This window comes from Pipra filicauda, unplaced genomic scaffold (assembly GCF_003945595.2).
Source record: "Pipra filicauda isolate LSUMZ 115617 unplaced genomic scaffold, ASM394559v2 scaffold485_size447873_pilon, whole genome shotgun sequence".
Classification (NCBI taxonomy): Eukaryota; Metazoa; Chordata; class Aves; order Passeriformes; family Pipridae; genus Pipra; species Pipra filicauda.
Genome location: NW_024104626.1, coordinates 22832 through 40047, shown reverse-complemented (window position 1 = coordinate 40047; position 17216 = coordinate 22832). Strand labels below are relative to the sequence as shown.

The 17216-nt window shown below is 42.5% G+C and overlaps 1 protein-coding gene across 1 annotated transcript in view; it reads right to left on the bottom strand.

Annotated features, from left to right (window-relative positions):
* The window catches only part of HPCAL1 (hippocalcin like 1), a 65378-nt gene that overhangs the window by 27878 nt on the left and 20284 nt on the right, over positions 1-17216 (bottom strand). The gene's annotated exons all lie outside the window — the stretch shown is intronic.

The window sequence follows — 17216 nt, the reverse complement described above, 5'->3', positions numbered from 1 at the left end:
AAACCTCACACCAGCAGAGTGCCACTTAGACATGAACATTGTTAATATAGAAATGACTGCTTCAGAGCTCTGAAAACACTAATTAATCACAGCACTGGTTTTATAAGTGATCATTTGCAAACACCACGCCAGCTCCACACCACCCTGACAATGCTGGCAATGCCTCATCCCAGGCAGAAAAATGCCTCACTACTTGCTGGATACTATACTGCTTGGACAGCAAGTGTAAGCCATCATTTTGATGAAAGCAAACTTGAGAGACAAAACTTGAAATCATAAGAGGGCATCTGCCTCAACTTTAGTATCTCACCACTGACTTTTACCTCCAAGACAAGAAAAATTTGGTGGGTATACCATTGCACAACAGCTCAAGGATGGACTGGACAGCTTCAAGCATTACAAGACTTGAAGACATAAGCTTTGTTCCACAACCTCAACAATAATAAGATGTTTGTGAATATGAAAAAGTGGAAGCTAAGACAGCTGAGTCACTCCAACCACTAAGTGTTCTTCTATGCTAGGATAAAAACTAGATTCAATGCAGCCTTGCAGATAATTAATTCAAAAATCTTTTGGAAAAGCTGGCAAATATTTTTGTGCATTTTAGGAAGCAGAGTTGAAGTGGAACATCTTTTCCCAGTCCAACCCAACAAACACACGGTACGCTGCTGGCTTTAGGACAGCAGATTACATTAGCTATCACCACTTGCTTCAGTCTCACTCAGCCTTCTTGGCCCACCTCAACCAGCCAAACTGGGTTTTCAAAACAGGTCAATGTATTAGGACTCCCAGAAGGGACCAGGAGGCTACAGGCTGACACGCCATTCAGACATAATGCAGCCCAGATTCACCTTGACCAAGCAGCTGAACTTGCCCTGTCAAAACAGTGTTAAAAATATATCTTTATCCTGTCCTGGATAGAGGCTTGGCTTTCTTCATGGATGCCAGGATGGGGATTTGAGCAGCACCGCTCTGTTGCTCCAAACCACCTCACCCTGTGTGATGCTGGTAGCCTCACCCTGAATGCCTCGCCACAGAGAGCAAAGCTTTCCACAGGCTCTGCTTCTCTTATTGCCAAAAGTTTTTCCTACACTGTTAACTAAAAATTAAGTCTTTTGTTGCAACTAAGATAAAAGAAGAGGATATTGCTGAGAAGAGCCCTAGGCTTTTGCTTAACTGGAGACATTTCACCAAAATACTGCAGCAAGGTTGCAGGTGTCATTAGCCACCTTGTCCATGCTTTATCCAATTGTGTACAGCACCCATCCAACACCCTCCAGCAACGTCACAAGGTGCCTGGTGCCAAGTTTAAGTATCCCCTTGCTTAAGAACTGCAAGTTATTTTATGAAGAGCGATGGAGAGGTGTATTTGAGGTGTATTTGCTGGGTGAAGGGAAAGCCTTATACTGTGTCCCAAATCCTGAAGGAGACTTGAATTTAAACCTACTTAACTAATGAAGACCATGCTCTGCAAGGAGCAGCATGCTTACTGCGAGGAAGCATTGCAGAAGCACCAGTCAGCTAAAATTTCCTATTGCCTTGCTCTGCAGAAGCAGCATCTTCTCTCTCCCACTGCCTGAGGCTTTGTCTCACCCCTTTGCCAGCAGGGTGGATTTGAAACTGCAGTGACACCAGCCTCCTGCTCCCTTCCCACACAAGACCACCCATAACAAGAGGGGCTTGTTATGCTCCCTCTTGTCTCACCACAGGGGTGGACACAGACACCCTGTAGAGCAGCACACTGGGCTGAAACAGGCTGCCAGCCCCTCAAGGGACACTGGCACAGAACCCCTGTGGCAAACACCATCAAGTTCCCAAAGGAAAGGCATTTATGTGTCAAGACCTCTCCTTTCCAATCTCTAAAGAAACCTACAGACTTCTCCAGCAGCCCAACTGACTGTGTTTATTGCTGCACCATTCACTTTACAGGCCAACATATACCAGAAAGCCAGCACCTCTCAGCTAATCAGATTTCCGTGAAGACTGACAAATGGCTCCCAATAAGAATACAAAAACCCAGTAAAATCAACAGTCTCTATAATCAACTTGCTTGATGCACTGCAGTAAGAACGCAGAAATCTCATGCTTTGTTAACACATTTGATCACACTTTGTGGCAGGATCTGGAGGGGCTGTCAGAGGTGGGGGGACCCCAGCCTGGACCAGCTGCTGGAAGGACCATGTCTTTGTTCTTTGTGTTCCACTAATGCTATGTTATTTTGAAAGTAAATTCGTGGCAATTCCTTGACATACCATTAGTGTGCCTGCCAAAAGTCAAAGCTTAAAATCAGATCGTGAACACACACACAAAGGAGGTCCTCGCTCTGCCACTGGATTATCCCAGGCTGGAGACTTCTTATAGGTGAGTCCTTCCTATCTCCTCAGCCAGACCTGAAAAAAACATTAACTGACGTTGCTGATGGGGTGCATAGATCTTTCCCACAAACACCAAGCACTTCGCCTTGTTACCCTGACCCTGCAGCTCTGCCACACTCTGTCCCTCCAAACTCCAGATCCTATGCACTTTACCCCAAAAAGCTCACTCATCACTAAGAGCTTCAGAAGTTTAATGACATCTCTGACATATACATGGTGTCCCTCCTCCTTCCCACAGTAAGGGTCATGGTGACAGTAGGGCACTGCATGCCCCAGGAGCCAAACAGCTGAACCCCAGTGAGTCAGGAGAGGAGGAAATGATGTGCAGAGATGCAGGTGGAAAATCATGACTTCCTCCTCCACAATGGTCCTCAGATGGCTTAAGAAGATGACCAGGATTTCCAACTAAAACACTGGTGCTCTCAGAGGTCTGGCACCTGAGCTGCTGAGCAGGTAAAGGGGACGGCGAACCTGTCAAGGTCCCTGATTAGGTGTGAAAGAAAAGTCCTGTGCACACAATACTCTTACTGCAGCTATAAATAGCCACCATTGCACCAAAGTTGTGCACACTGTATTGACACCCCTGACTTAATAGGATTTCCTAGGTAGCCCAAACCAGCTCGGGCTGCTGCAGGGCAGCCTTGCTGAGCTGTTCTCACAACACACGCACACCGGATGGTGCTGTGGCTGGGGGGAGCATAGGTATAATCCCATGTTTTCAGTGCCCTGGTCGCCCTAAGGCAGGAGGAGACTGTGAGAAACTCCTAAAGGGTTGTAATGAGTTTAACAGGGAGAAAACTTCCAGGCTGACCTTTTCAACACAACAAGCTTATCTCTTATTTCAGAAGCTTCTGTTCTTATTACAAATGCAGTTTCTTTCTCCTTTATATTCATCCTATTTCATAGTGGTAGAGTAAGATAAAAAACAATACTCTAATAAAAAATATATTATAATACCATTTTTATGTCAAATAATGTAAAATATTATTTTCCTACTCACATTTATCATGTCATTTCACTTCCTGTAAGTTAATAAACTCTCCCAGTAATAACTTTTCTTTGTATTCAAACAAATATGTAAGATAAGAATTTACACATCTCTTATATTACTATATTCCTCCTAAAGAAATCCCACCCTGTTTGGGTTACTGTCTGTTAACCTGAGATGCTGACCTGAGAACTGTTAACCAAATAATCTTTTACTGTATCATTTCCATCACATCACCTTTGCCTTTGTGGTGCTTCACAGCCTGCCAGTGGTGCTAGGAATGTGCAAGTTTTGCCTTGACCCTTTGAGCACGTATCCCCTGCCCTCGCTCCTGAGGATGGGCTGCACTGCTGAGCCTGTGCCTGTCTTCCCAGACACAACCACAGTATCACTTCACCTGGCCCTGCCACATCACTTTCACCACCTGATAAAATACTCTAAAGCCTGTTCACCCATCTGCTGTGGATAAAACCAATATTGACACTTTCATGCCCAAAATGTGCGAGTAGCAAGGGCTGTTTACACCAAAAGGGAGCAGCCAGTCTCCTGACTACTACCCCACTAGCCAACCGCCCCACTTGGCCCCAGTGCTGCAAGGGTTGAGCACCACCTGGCTGAAAGCATCACCCCAGCACCTTGGGGCCAGAGCCCCAGATGAGGAGGCAGCAAGACTTTATGCTGTACAGACGAAGAACAAAAAGATATCTTCTGGTACCTTATCATGTCATTCCCATCATCACTGCCTCATAGGCACAATCCTGAGCAAGGAATGATGCAGGACAGTTTCCTATTGCACATTCCTTACCAACCCCAGCTTCTTCAACTGCTACATCACCACAAGCAACACAGGAACCACGCAAGGCACTTGTACACTGCCACCCATGGGCTCCGTATTTCTGGTGGCCGACCTGACTTGCCCAAGACGAGCTCTCAATTGTGCCTGTCACTCTGGGCGTGCTGTGTCTCCAGGGTTTAGGGATGCAAACTCCCTGCGCAGCACTTCTGTGTTTTTCTGGAATGACGTTTGGCTATTTGAAGCACAGGGAACTCATAACACAAGAAGCAGAAATAATAAAGTTGACCTCAAGCTGGTTCAGTACACTCATTCTGAATATAAAGTAGCTAAAACACAGAGTATCATTTTTTCCTACCACAGTCTTAGCTGTTATGTAAACTGCAGTAATGAAGAAAAGAGCTGGCTCACGAGCTAACCTTACCTGTCTGCACCTCATTGGCTTCTTAAGTATGCACTGTACACCACAGCACGGATATACATAGTGTTTGCATGGCTATTTAAGAACCCCAGGCAGAAGTGATTGCAGAGAGATATGTAGTTTAAAATTTCATTAAAGAAATGGCTATAACACAATCACAAGCCGCTCAATGCACTGGAGGCAGAATGTTGCCAAGGAAAATTATGAACCTCCTCCTGCAAATATCCTTATCTACCCACAACAGAGAAAGAGTCAACAGTTTAACAACATCTATATTCAGCACATGCACTAGACCAGAATAAGGTGATCATGAAATAGTTTAAAACAAAGAAGCAAGCAAAATGTAATGAGCCTCAACAAACCAAGTGAAACAGGGCTAAGAGGCTCTACCAGCTATGCCTTGAATTTAGTAATCTCTTAGGAAACGTTCTGTAGGAGATGGAAGGACAATCAGCTCCCCAAGAGCTTCCACACAAGATAGATGATGGACAGGTGGCTCCTTTTGCAAAACCCATTGTCTTTATTCTGCACAGTGGACAATTCAGCTCAAGGGTAAAGAAAAAAAAGAGCAGAAGGAGGTAAGGAAAATGCTTGAATGTCAGAATAGGCAAACTACTGAGCTAGAAAATCTAGATTAAATTAAGCATTCCTGCAAATTTGTAATAAAGAAATGAACGGTTCCCATCTGGAAGCTCAGCAAATTAACTTGGATCCTGGTTAAGATGACAGCACCAGAGCCTGTTTCCAGAAATGTAAATATCCAGTGTGCATTTGCAATCCAATCACAGGCTAAAAATATAAGACAACTTGGAGTGGAAATCTGATTTTGTGTCTACTCTCTTAATGGGGAATAAAACAATAATTCTGTAGACACAGCAATCTGGACTGATTCTTCCTGCTTGCAGAGATGCTGCAAGTTGTCTTTGCACCAGGAAAGTCTTTCAGCTGTTTCTGATTGCAAGGCCACAGCTCACATGTTGGAGGCCTGACTCTTCTCCATTGTACTCTGCTTCCCTATCTCCTTCTCCATCCTGTGTCCCCAGCTGCTCCACTGTACTGTCCTCAGCTCCCTGTTTATTTACACCACTTTATTTGATTCTTATTACTAAGAGTATTCTAATTCCTTTTTTCCCCAGAGGTTTATCTCTGGCCTTTCAGTAAGAGATGAAGTGCTCTTGCTCTCAGTGTGCAGATGGAGAGCTCAACCACAGGCATGAACCAGGCTCAGGACTAAATTTAGCCCAGAAGAGGACAGTCTCTCTGCTGGTAGACTAGGAAGGCAATTTGGAGCAGGAACCTATTTTAGATGCTCCCTGGTGGTGCCTACCTCCCTCTAGGCTACAGAGAGAGCCTGAGGAGACCAGGCTTAGACTCAGAGCCTCATCCCTGAAGACTTTCTTTCAATGCTATAAAAGGAAGGAAAAGCTATTACAAGTTAATGTCATCCACATGGCTTAAGAGCTGACACTGAAAAGAGAGTTTTAGGATGTTCCACCACCAGAAGGCATTCATGGAAAAAGGATGCTTCTCTGTGGATGAGAGATGTCCTTCTGTGATCACAGCAGGCACGAGTTTTAAAAAAAAACACCTCTAGAGACAGCATAATCAGGAAGATAAGTTAATTCCCACATCTGGTTTTAATAAACAGACGGGGGGATTGGTAAGCATGGACAAAAAAAGCACAGAATATCCAAACATGGGAGAACAAAGACTATATTAACATCAACAGCAGCAGTCACATAGGACGGTAGACAATCAATCAGAAATTCACAGATGATGAGTAAGAAACAAGATCAAGGATTATCATACTGGTACCGGGAGTAAGAGCAATGCAACAGAAAAGTCAGGTAGCAGAAAAAAGAAATTCCAGAGGACTGCAGTGGTATGGGGTCAACACTGTCTGGGAGAAGGAGGGACAACAGCACAGATTATCCTACATCCTACAGAGTTTGCATGGCAGTGCAGCGTAGTTTGCAAAGTCCACAGCAAGATAAAAGTGCTAACAGGGCTTATCTTACTCTGGGACTGTAACTTCCCAAAATACTCAACTGAAGAACCCACTAGTAACGTAACGAGCTGACCACATATATTCCTGGAAGCAGCAGACAGCAATTGTAATCCTCCAGATGCTGAACTGGAAAAGGGCAATTCTAATTTAGACACTGTAAGTAGCTGTAAGTGCTCAATGAAAGTAACTCTGGAGGCGACCGTAATCATGGAGAGATGATTTAGGTAGAAGAATACTATAAAGGGAAGCACAAAAATTAATCTTTTCAATTTCCCATAAGCTTTGAGGAATCAAAGGAACTCAGGATGGAAGTCAACTGGACAATAGTATTCAAAAACACACTTGTAAAAAGCTTAGAATATCTGTATGGTAGAAATGAAAAAAAAATAAAAAAAGGTGGTACTGATCAACCCCAAACAAAGTGGGGTTGAGAATCATCTAGGGAATGATTCTGAATCAAGTAGAGAAAAAAAAAATATCACCAAAAAAGGGATTTTTAGGACTAAGCAGAGTGAATGTGAGGAATGGAAAGGAAGGGCTGCTCAGCAAAGACAGCTGTGTCAGAGGTCAGGAAGCAAAAGGGTAAAGAGAAATTGCCAAAGTCAAGTTGAATTAGATCACGTAAATAAAAATAAAAAGCAAAGACCAAAATGTTCTTCAGTGATACAAATTAAAAACAAAAAAAAAAGAGTAAGGAAAGTGGTAGACTAGCAGCACTTGGCTTTGTATCTTAAAACAAAACATGAAGGGAGAGGAGTTTTTGCTGTAACTGCATCAGGATGGTGGACAGAAGATGGAAAAAAAAAAAAACCCACAGCACTGGCAAAAAACCCATTCAAACTATTAAACAGCCCATTAGCAAGTTAAAACTGAAAACGGAGCAGTTTCTAGTCAGGAAGGGAGGTGAACAGCCTGTCCACAGGGCAAGCACCCGAGAGGGGACCAATTTATTCGGGTTGGAAGCCTATTCCCTCCTTGCTGCAACAACCCGAGACTGGGCTTTGCAATCAACACGGCCTCGTGAAACCTGCTGTTTTGAAATATGCTCACCACAACCAGCTCACAGAGTAACCTCAAAAACAGGATGATGAGAGAGTCTCACGATGTGTGTAGAAAAATATCTTAAAAATAAGATTAAATGGGATTAATCGCCACCTGTATCCTCATCCCACAGCACCCAGAGGCAAGGATGCTCTTGGTGCTCTCCTCCAGCATCTTCACATCCCTTTTCTGACGTCAGCAAAGGTCTTCCACACTTGGAGGTTTACAGGAGGGGAAGGTGGTTATTTAGAAGCACTGCTCATTTGAGTCTTTTTTGAAGAAGAACCAAAGATACATCACCAAAACAATAATAATCTGTTGCTGGATGAAAGCAGTCTGTCTCATGTTTACCTATTAAAATTTGGTAGCAAATACACTGAGACAAAAATCAAGCTTTGCTCTGAATAACCTTAACATAACAGAGATACTCCTGGAGTTCACTCCCAAACTTCAGCATCCTGAGCAAATGCAAATTACATCATTCATAAGCACTGCAGGACTGTTTCTTCCACCACATGTAATTAAGAAAAGCTGAGAAAGCTGGGACTATAAAAGTGGGCAGTATGAGCTAGTGTTTAAGTTTTCTCATCCTCCAATAAAGCATTGCTGTCAGAGCACACAGTTGCCTTTAAGGGATGAGAAAATATTCCCAAGTGCAGAGAAAATAAGCTGTAGCTCCATCGAGTCATATTCAATCATGGACGCAGCAGCTGGTATTGTTCCTGCCGTTTATTGAGAGTTAAACTCAAAACCTCTGCCACAACAGAATTGTCATCACACAAGCCAGGGAAGCAAACCTATTATTGTCCAGAATTATTATTATGTTGTATTATTAACCAAGACAACTGAAGGAAAAGGTAAGAAGCTATGAGTAACTCCATGACTTATGTCCAGCTCCAGGGCTGGTCATCATCTCCAAGCCAACTCAACTGGATGTACAACCAAACATCATTGCTATTCAGAGCAATGAGGAACAGCTTAGCCTCTAACCTCAGGTCAGATTTGAAGACATCACTTTAAACAGAAAGACAATTAAAACCAGAACTAGCACATAGGCAGGTCCATGGTGTCAACAGGTGTTGGAGGATTCTGAGTCAGTTGTCTTGATGCAATGTGGTACACAGTGTTATAACTTGTAGCTGTAGAAGTATAAAAACGTACAAGTTTACAGAATGGATGAGGAACCAAAGTGGAATCTTCTCTCCAGTCTTCCCTTTTCTCTCACAAATCATTGCATTTTACAGTGTTTAGTCACCTCCCCAAATTCAGCTGCAGGCTCAGCTCCTTAACTGAGCACTGGGAAGTTCTCCCTCTGCATAACATAGCAAAGGCAGAGATCTTCTGAGAAGAAAACCAGGATATAAGTAGGTATTCCCACTACAAGGACTGCTCCAGACAATGAGATGACCAGTGAATATTTTCTCATGCTCTGCACCTGATGACACTAACACAAAGAAAAATACTTGTAATCTCCCATCATCAAAATCTTTTGAGCATTGTTATACACCCAGATTAAGAATGCATCTAAGCCCATGAACAAATTCAGTGAGCCTCATAATAATTTAAGCATATGGCTCAAATGAAATACAAGATGGAATGTTCTGAACGAGGGCAGACTTTAAACCCTTTCATTACACACTTTTCAGTGCAAGACAGAAGCCCAACGCTCAAGCAGAGGAGACTGAAAGAGAACCAGGCTACATATCACAATTTATTTTATGGTCAGTGTCTTATCTTTCAACCAGGCTTGCAGGGAAAGAACAGCAGGGAAGAGGCTTAAAAATTCTTTCAAAGGCACTACTGCACCGGCTGTCTGCTAGTAGATTAATCATTTAGTGTCAATCTAGCAATAACTGTAATTGTTTTGGAAGACATCCATATTGCAAAATTGTAATAGCATATAGTAACAGTGAATTAAGTAGAATCCAACCTTTCTTCATTTAATATTTGCTTTAGATGTATTTTCTCCAACACAGAAAGAACGAACTTCAAGGAAAAAAACCCATCATGTAGATTAAAATTTATTGATTACCCAGACACTAATTCCAGGCCAGCTATTTGAGATCTCTCCAAAGGGAAAGGAAGAGATAGTATTTACAGAAACTGCTTCTAATGAGAAAACCTTAAGGAAAGAAGGTGAACCAGAGAGCAATGAGCACCAATTTTATAGAATATAAACAACTGTTTGCTCTTTTGCTCTTGTAATTGCATTTCCCTTTCTAACTACAGTCCCTATTCTTCCTTCAGAAACATCCACTGCTAGGCAAGGGTGATCAAAGCTCGGTTACATCACTGTAACTACGGGTAAAGCATGTTACGCCTTGTTTAAGCTACTTTTTCTCAGAGACAGCCTTAAATGTATCAGTTTAAGAAAAACATGACAACAACCAGTGTCATGGAGGGACTGTTCCTTTTCCCCCAGTGATTTAAAAAGCATAGTTTTGCACAGAGTTCCATGATGAAGAACTACTTTATTTCTAAAACAAATTCCAATATCCCAAGCAGAAAAGTTCAATTCAGAGAGGGTATCAAGCCCAAGTTACTGTTCTTAAAAAAAAACCAAAACAAAAAGACCCCAAACCAAACCAAAAAAAAAGGAAGAAAAAAAGCTACTTTTTCCAAGTCTCCTCTTGACAAGTCACTTTTGTTGAAGGTAATGATGAAGAAGTCCCCCTTGTTGGCTAAGGACTTGGGGAATCAACATGGGTCTCTGCTCCTTCATGGAGCTTCACATGGTTTTCTGCAGGCAGAAGACACTCATTGCTGCAAAGCTAATCCTCGATACACTCCCTGTGTTACAGCTACGGAATGCCAAGGGTGCTGAAGCTCCAACACTCGGGGTAAGCAAGGAAACCTGACCACACGGCTGTCACAGCTCCTAACAGCCCTTGGCTCTGCAGGTACTGGATTTACCTTCATCAGACATGAAGTACATCAATATGTTCCCCCATCATCAGAGAAAGGGAGTCAAAAAAAGCAAACGAGCAGAAAGCAACTATGGTTTAAAGAATGCTCTGAACTGAGCTGCAGCTGAGCTTGCACGCAAAGAGATCTGGGTTTCACAGACAAGCAGCAAATGACAGGAGAGGAATTAAGTCAACAGCCATTTGCCAAATATAACTTTCAAAAACATTTTGTCAGAAAACCGCAGCTTTGGTGGAGTGAAGCAATAGGATGGAATGGACATTCTAACAGCATCATGTTTTTATTTAGAGAAGGCAACCAAGAAAAAAATTAAATACAACTTGCAGATGGCCTGTCTCCGAGTGGCCTCCATAGAACCCTCTGTGCCCTGACTCCAGGCCAGCAATATTCCATCTTCTGCATAGCCTGCAGAAGTATTAGCAGTAATTAAGAAAAGCCAACTGTAGCAATAAGCCAGATCTCTATAAAAGACATACATGCAATACTGATATAGATTTTTTTTTTCTTTCACTTTTTGGTGGACTAACATGGCACACTCCTTATAAAGACATTTTTCAAGCGCTTCACAGTTGTTCCTCCACCTCTGACTCACTGAATCCCAGATGGGACCCTTGGCAACACTCATCCCACTAGGTCTCCAGGACAGCACCAAAGACTTCATGTGTGGTCACCACGAAGATATTGCTCTTTCAAATCATAATGCAAATGTGTGAAGCACAGTTCCTGGGAATTTGCTGTGATCTCACTAAAAGCATTGAGAACCACTGACCTAGTCCAATACCTCTTTGCTCAAATAATTTCTCCAAGAATTTTGGCATCCAAGAACCACCCATTTGGCCTATATCACCTGTTTTCAAGTGATGCACCCCTGACCTAAAAGCCTCCAAGAGGATGAGAACCCACCATAGCCAGTAAAAATTTACTTCAAACAGTGATGTTCTTCCACCATTAAGCAGGCAAACAGTGCACAGCTTTTTGCTGTGGTAGAGGTAGGAAAAGGGAAATTGATCACTTTTTGTGGTCTCTCTCTTTGTACCACATATAGCTCAGTGCTCACTTGTGCGGCTCACTGAGAGATTAGTTGGCTCGTTCAGACAGGCAAGGGTAGACTCTTAAGACGTTTAAGTGATTTGGGGCAGGATGATCATCTGTCTCCTCCCTGCCCATAATTAACTGTTCCATGGCCCTTGTCTGTGCAAAGGCTGAGCATGCTGGGGAAGCTACTGAAGCAGAGGAGCTGAGCTCCTTCGAGCATGATCAGCAGCATCCCTTCTCCCTCAGCTTTCAGTGGTTGAAAGGAAGTTGGCACAAAGGGAGCCGACCCCATTGATACTCCAGGATCCCACTTATTCCATCTAAAGCTCAGTGTTTCAAACAGCAGGAAAATTAAACAAAGCTTTGCAGTAAGCTAATAAATTGTGCTGTGTATCTATGCTCAGATGGTTGTAAGGAGCATGACAAACCTGAAACAGCCTGCAAATTTCTAAAATTAAACAGTTCTTGGTGTTACAGAGGTCAGCCATCTGTTCAAGTTCATGTTATAGTTAATTTAACCCTTCTTCCACTCTTCTCTCCTGACTCAAGCATACTCCCTAGGAAGAAGAGAATATGGCTGAAGTCACCAGAACTAGACAGCCTTCCTCTTCCACAAAGAACTGCCCACAAAAAACACGTTTATGGTTAGGACAGACTACGGAAGCAAACAAGAAAAGTGGTGGCAAGGTATATTATCCAGGTCTCGCAGGATAGCCAAAGCCTGTAGAGAGCCAGGACTGCAGGTGACATTCAGAAGAGAATTCATCAGGTTCTGAAAGCTGCACTCAACACCTCCGACCTGGCAGGAGACCTCTGGACCTCCATCCCATCATTCCCAAACTCTGCTCAGTCTTGCAGGGCTCCTAGAAACACTACACAGTATTGCAACATCCAGCTTTAAACTGTCATGTCATGACATGGAGAAAGTGAAATATGGCTGCTCTCAACAGATTTCACATACATTTCTAATGGAACTGCTTGCTTTATAAAAAAAATCAGAGTTATCTGGAGTTTTTCAGCAAGCAAGGCCAGCCCCAGGCTAAAACTGAGTTTATAGGGAGAGAAGTGGGCTTTAAGTTGTGTATGGTATGAAGAGAGATGATGCAAAACCACCGAATTCTGCTGTTTGGCATCTTTTCACAGTCTGGGTTGCCCTGTCCTCTCCTCTATTCCTGGCAACAAGAGACAGAACAAAATCCCTGATGAGTTCTGATAAAGATGAAGAATGAGGGGGACAGGAAGACAGAAACAAAACAAGCTATTTTCAGAAGAAATCAAGCCTGGGCAGGGGAAAAGTAAAAGTTAAAAAGATGTGAAAGTGGTTGACTGAGAATGGGTTGGTTTTTTGCAACCGTCAACCCTCTTAAAACATGTCTTCAAGGAAACTAACCAACATATTTTAAATCATTGTCTGCCAGGACCTCTGGCACAAGGGAAAAGGTAAAACATGCATCTTTACATCTTCAGCTTTAGGCTGGTAATAATGATTTCAAAGGAAACAAGGAAATACGTTGCTTTATTGTGTATCATTTTAAACGAGCAGGAGTTGGAACAGGTTTTGATGAAGAACTTTGGATAAAATTCTGTATAACAGTGACATTGTACAGAACTACCTACTCAGTTAAACACAGCTGAGTTTACACGGAGAAAAGTGTCCCCATACTAACTTGGAAACCCATCTTGGAACACGTGTGAATCCCTGGTATTGCACGTGGGTTATTTCAGGGGAATAACAGTGCATGAATTACTGGAAACATTGCCATTCATTATTTTCTAACACTTCCAGCTTAAAGCCTAGCAAACTCTTAGCAGCCTGACCTTTGGGAAGAATGTAAAGCAGTGCTACAGCACCAAAACAAAATATTTTCCTGGTTTTTTAAAGTTAATAGGACCTGTTTTATTTGAAGAATGGTAGCCTAAGGGAATCTGTTTCACTGCAAAACCATTTAGGCAGCTGTCATTAGTTTAAAAGCCCATTTTTGTTTAATGACTGCAGTTTCACATACTCCCAAAGCCATGCATCATAACTGTCATCCCTAAACCTCAGATTTATGAAAGCATACAGCAGCAGCATTGTACTCAGGGGTCTGCTGATATTCCCATTATTAAACCACTTCTTACAAATTTTGACTTGAATTTAAGCACAACAAATCCTGTATTCTGCATGGGTGTTGTCATGGGAGGTGGATGCTGCTCCATTCCCCCAGGATGCCAGGATATCCAGGCAGAGACATCATCACCCTCAACCAGAGCATCCTGCAGAGCTGGAGGGATAAAGATGCTTGAGATGCAATGAGAAATAAAAAATAAGATTTACATTTGTTTAGGTGGACAACTCCCTTACCATCATGGGAAGGATTTGGGAGGGATGGAAAGCATGACAGGGCCCACTCTCCTACTAAGTCACACTTTATTCAAGATGCAGAGAAAACATATGGCTGGAGGTGAACACTACCACAGAGTTGTTAAACATCTGGAAACAACCAAACAACCAGATAACCTGCAAAACCAAACCTCTTTCCTTAGAGACCCAGCCTATGATCTTTAAAAGGTCACTAATTGAAGAGGACAACCTGAAGTAATTTCCCAGGTACTCCAAAAAATACGTCATTTAGTATCTGACTGCTTTGAAATGCCTTTTGCACGTGCTATCTTCTATCAGTCCTCCATTCAGCTGCCACTTTGCTGATAAATTCATCTTTCACTATCTTTATAGTGATGAACAGGGATCATTCAATCCTCTTACCTCACTCTGTAACTGAGGAGCAGAGTCTGTCAAATATACTCGGTCAAACTCAAAACAAAAAAAACAACTAAAATCCAAGCAAAACAAAAGAAAAAAAAGTTATTTTCTTCAGATTCAAAACATTTAGAAGACAAAGGAAAACTCAAGGAAGGTACTCCTAGTATATTCTGAAACCAATCGGCACAAGGTTTTACATCCCAAAGTTTCTATTTTGAGACACTCAAATTAACATATCTATTGTGCTCCTTGTTACAGTGTTAAAATATTGAATTATAATTCAGAGAGAAGGTATTTTAACCTAGAAAAAAACTAAACAAAAAATACTTAAAAACAACCTGCCTTAGTGATTTCAATACAAATGATCAGAACTAGATAACTAACCATCCTAAAATATAGGTAGTAATGGTACATAACAAACAATGAGACACGATATATACCCATAAGGACACATGCCTTAATACTGACAGGCCACAAAATAATTTTTTGATGGTAAATCCTTAAAATGAAGTTTCCTCCCTAAATTACAAAAGACTAATATTTTTCCTAAATTATTTTTCCACTGGCATTTCATTGAATAAAATGTCAAATTACATTCCCTTTTAAATTCAATGAAGACCAAACATAATATTTTGTGGAATGAAAAATTCTGTAGCTGAGTCCATTTCATTTTTACTGTAGCAGATTTACTACATTTTGTGACCGCACTCCATTTGCTGATGAAATCAATATGAAGACAATTAATTCTCAGGCTTTAGGGGGTAAGACAGCCAGTCAGCAAGCATTTAGCAGAGATCTCTCCCACTCCTCCTGCACCAAAGCAGTAACACAGGTACAGCTGGGATCTACAGCCCAGTCCTCTTCCAGCTCTCCAATCCTGCCTGCACTTGAACAGAACAGAGTAGTTCAGGTGAAAAGGACCTACAGTGATCATCTAGTTCAACTGCAGATCCTGATGCTTCATTCCAGACAACAGCAAAATCTAGACAAGGGACTGACAAACACGTCTGCTTTGCCCAGGAATGCATGTCAGCTCTCTGGAAGGGGGCAATTGGGATTTTGACTGTTAAGTGACCAGATTTGCTGGTAGCTCAAGGGTGGTATTTATAAATACCAAACACATAAGGAGAAGGAAACAAAACTGCCTGGCTTAACTGAGACTCTCTTTGTTCACACAAAAATCAGTGTGCACCCCAACAACGCTCCACTGGAACTGCACCAGGTCACTGTGCAAGAGGGCAATATCTGGATATAACAGTAGATGTACATGCAACACTTAGTGGTTTTGGGTGGAAGGGCCCCCTCACAAAAAAAAGCCCCAAACCAAGCCCCCTGAACAAAACCATTACCAAAGCCATGGAGCCCAAGCCCCGGGCCCTAGCAGGGATGCAGCAAGACAGCTGCAGCAAAATGCTCAGACCTGTAAGTCTGCAAGGGGTTAGCCAGTTAAATGGTTAATTTTGCTATTGAAACACTTAAATATAGTTTAAAATAGATGTTAAGTATAAAAAGGACAAAGAACCAAACAGATAGGTCAAAACCCTCAAAATAGAATGTGTTTTTCAGCCTTCACTTCAAAACACCTTTTAATTAACATAAAGAAATTTTTCTCTGCCCTCCAGCCTGGCTATGCTCAAACCCAATGTGCATCCCACGTCAAAAATTATCCATGCATTTTATTATGGCAAAATTGACAGTTTATGTTCCTCTGCCCTAAATGGTATAACGGAGATCAGACATCATCAGCTGATTTCCACACCTAATGCAACAGCTCATGGTCAGCAAGACTATGCAAGAAGCTGGCTGTAGAGCTGCACTGGTAAACCTACAGCATCTCACCCCTTCAGTGGACATGCTGTCCTGCCCATACTGCACTGTGGAGCATCCTGCCACTGGCACTGGCTTTTTTTCTGTGAAAGTTAGTAGTCAACTAGTTATTGAAAGTTTTTCTGAGTTCCTGGTAATTAAGGAGAAGGCTGTAAAAATTCCCATCATTAAACGTCTATTTCATTTCAAAGGAAGGTTTGATGGGAATTGAAATGCTCGTTCTGTCTCTCTGAATGTTCACAGTCACACAACTGCAGACCACACTCAAAACAACTGTGGCTGCTCGTGGCCACACTCCCATCAGGATCCTGGCACCTGTGGGTGCCACAAGCCAATTACAGCAATTAAGCTGCTAGCCAGCCAGGCTGTCCTGGGATCCAGAGCCCAGGAGGATGTCCACATTCAACCTCTCTCTCCATCACCACTCCTCCTGTCAACCATCACCTCTTGCTCCAAATGCCAATGAAGGCCAGAAAGATGCCCAGAAACTCTCCCTCAGGAGACAGTCTCCCATCCTAGCGAATCGTACAGGTGAGAAGTTTAGGGCTGGCAATGTCTTTCCTGCTGAGCCCCCCAGGAAGGGAGCTGCATCCCAGCCACTTATAGGAAACACTCCCTGGGCTACTGTAACTCTGCTAGGTGATTCCTAAAGCACCAAAGCAATGTTGTGAAGTCATTTTTGCACCCACCATCTCTGCAAACCATGCTGACTATTAGTGGTAACTCCTCTCAGACCCATTGGAATCTCATTTTGATCAACTTCATATTTGTCCCAATTGAGGAAAATCACACCTCTTCTCATTGCATTCCCTTTTGAAGAAAGGCCATGATTATTTTTTTCCTGTCCCTCTGGAAACACAATAGTTGGCAGCCTGTCCAAACTGCAGGGATCCAGACAGACAGACATGCTGTCTGTAGATATTTCTGACTGCATCCCTCAGCCAACCCCACATTTAGGATGTATGTTTATTTTTGCATTACCAGGGTACCAAGCTGCTACAGGGTAATGAGGAAGAGCAGAGCAAGATATGGATCGACTCCAAATTACCACCGTTTTTTG